Here is a 3,050-nt window from a genome sequence, read left to right on the forward strand (position 1 = left end):
CATGCGAGTCTTGTTTGCTTGGAAAGATGACTAAGTCACCCTTCACGAGTACTTGTGAAAGGGGTGAGGGGCTATTGGACCTAATACATACCGATGTATGTGGACCCTTTAGATCAACCACGAAGGATGGGAACCGATTCTATGTGACTTTTACCGATGACTATAGTAGATATGGGTATATCTACTTAATCAAGCAAAAGTCAGACACCTTTGAAAAGTTCAAAGAGTTCAAGAATGAAGTGGAGAATCAATTGGGCAGGAAAATCAAGATGCTTCGATCCGATCGAGGAGGAGAGTACCTAAGTCTTGAATTCCACGATTATCTCAAGGAGTGTGAAATAGTTTCGCACTTGACGCCTCCTAGGACACCGTAGTTGAATGGTGTGGCAGAAAGGCGTAATCGAACCTTATTGGATATGGTTCGCTCTATGATGAGTCGTGCTTCACTACCTATCTTCTTTTGGGGGTATGCCTTAGAGACTGCCGCCCATATCCTTAACCGAGTCCCTACTAAGAAGGTTGCCAAAACACCTCACGAGATGTGGACAGGGAAAGCTCCCTCGTTGGCACATATCAAGGTTTGGGGTTGCGAGGCTTTCGTAAGACGAGATACTCACGACAAGCTTGAACCTCGAAGTGAGCGATGTATTTTCATCGGCTACCCGCAAACATCCTTTGGATATCTCTTCTATAGACCGAAAGACAATGTTGTCTTTGTTGCGAGGAGAGGAGTTTTCCGAGAGCGAGAACTCATAAGCCAAGGAGACAGTGGGAGGCAAATCGAACTTGAAGAAATTCAAGAGTCGATAGATGAAGGAACCTCTACCGCTGGCATTCAACCCGAGGAGGAAACTCCGGTTGAACCGATTGACGAATCCTTACCTCTCAGACGTTCCGATAGAGTTAGAGTTCAACCCCAGTTTTATGGTTTTCATATTACTACCGAAAGGGACACGTATATTAGTGATGGTACACTAGTAAATCTTGATGAACCTAATAGCTATAAGGAAGCCATGGCAGGCCCGGAGTCTGCGAAATGGAAAGAGGCAATGGATAGCGAGATCCAATCCATGTACGATTACCAAGTTTGGAATTTGGTTGATTATGTGCCCGAACGTAAGACCGTTGGGTGCAAATGGATCTTCAAAAAGAAGACCGACGTGGATGGGAACGTACACACATATAAGGCGCGATTGGTCGCGAAGGGCTTTACTCAAACTCCCGGAGTTGACTATGATGAGACCTTCTCACCAGTTGAGAAGATTAAATCTATTAGAGTGATGCTAGCAATTGCCGCATTTCATGATTATGAGATTTGGCAAATGGATGTCAAGACCACTTTCCTTAACGGAAAGTCGGCTGAGGATGTTTACATGGCTCAGCCAGAGGGGTTTGTGGATCCGAAGCATCCGAATAGAGTGTGTAAGCTTGAGAAGTCCATTTATGGACTTAAGCAAGCGTCTCGCAGATGGAATCTTTGCTTCGATGAGAAAGTCAAAGAGTTTGGATTTGTACGAAGCGAAGACGAGTCTTGTGTATATGTCAAAGCCAGTGGGAGTATAGTAAGCTTTCTCGTTCTATATGTCGATGACATATTACTCATAGGGAACGACATCCCGACTCTGCAGGAGGTTAAGTCCTGGCTCGGGAAGTGTTTCGCTATGAAGGACCTCAGAGAGGCTTCTTACATTTTGGGAATAAGGATAGTAAGAGAAAGAAGTAAGAGACTAATTGGACTTAGTCAGAATACTTACTTAGAGAAGGTACTAAAACGTTTTAGTATGGAAAACTCAAAGAAGGGAGAATTACCGATACAAGGAAATGCCAAGTTGAGTAAGACTCAACGTCCGAGTACCGAAGCTGAGATAGCAGAAATGAGCCGAGTACCATACGCTTCCGCAGTTGGCTCAATCATGTACGCTATGACTTGTACTCGCCCTGATGTAGCCTTCGCTTTGAGCATGGTTAGCAGATACCAAGGGAACCCTGGCAAAGCACATTGGATTGCGGTGAAGAACATCCTTAAGTACCTTCGGAGGATGAAAGAATGGTTCTTAGTCCTTGGAGGGAGTGATGACTTGAAGGTGTGAGGGTATAGTGACGCCAGCTTTCAGACCGATAGGGACAACTATCGTTCGCAGTCGGACTGGGTCTTTACCCTAAATGGAGGAGCAGTGACATGGAAAAGTTCCAAGCAGGAAACCGTAGCTGATTCAACGTGCGAATCAGAGTACATCGCAGCGAGCGAAGCGTCGAAGGAGGCAATATGGCTAAAGAACTTCATTGGTGATCTTGGAGTTGTGCTGGCCATAAAGGAGCCCATGGAGATTTTCTGTGATAACGAAGGAGCGGTTGCCTTGACCAAGGAACTGAGGGATCATGGTAGATCTCGACATATCGACAGAAAATATCACTTCATTAGACATCGTGTAGAAGAAGGACAACTCATAGTAAAGAGGATATCATCAGAAGATAACCCAGTAGATCCGCTTACGTAGGGACTGAGTAGGGTTAAGCACTTGCAGCATGCTAGGAGTATTGGGCTGAAGGATGATATTAGTATAGATTAGATAGTGTTAGAAACGTATAACAGATAAATGTAATTAACATTTGATGATTAAATAAAGGAGTTTTATTTATGAGTAAAGTTACTGTCACATGTTAATTGTTTAACTATTGTTTCACTTTGCATGTTTTGACTTCCAGAATAATTGAGTTTATTAGGAATAATCGAATTATTCAAATGGTCCACAATCGTTCATATGTTGGGAGTAGATATGAATGAAGATTGTCATGAATTGGTGTGTAGAATGTCTAAATGGTGTTAGACATAGCAAGGGTTGCTGCAACGTTCATGAGTGCTTATGAACTGGTTTTGAGCATTGGAATAAACCCGCGCTTGCTGGAATCACCTTATGGAATACGATATAAAAGGTGATCGCAAGACGATAATATCATATAGTCTTAAAACCTAGATATATGGTTTATTATTTGTTAATTGATTGTACATTGATAATGCGAAAACGCATCAGTAATTCGGTGTTATAAAA

This window comes from Lactuca saligna, chromosome 9 (genome assembly GCF_052625555.1).
Source record: "Lactuca saligna cultivar CGN05327 chromosome 9, ASM5262555v1, whole genome shotgun sequence".
NCBI lineage: Eukaryota > Viridiplantae > Streptophyta > Magnoliopsida > Asterales > Asteraceae > Lactuca > Lactuca saligna.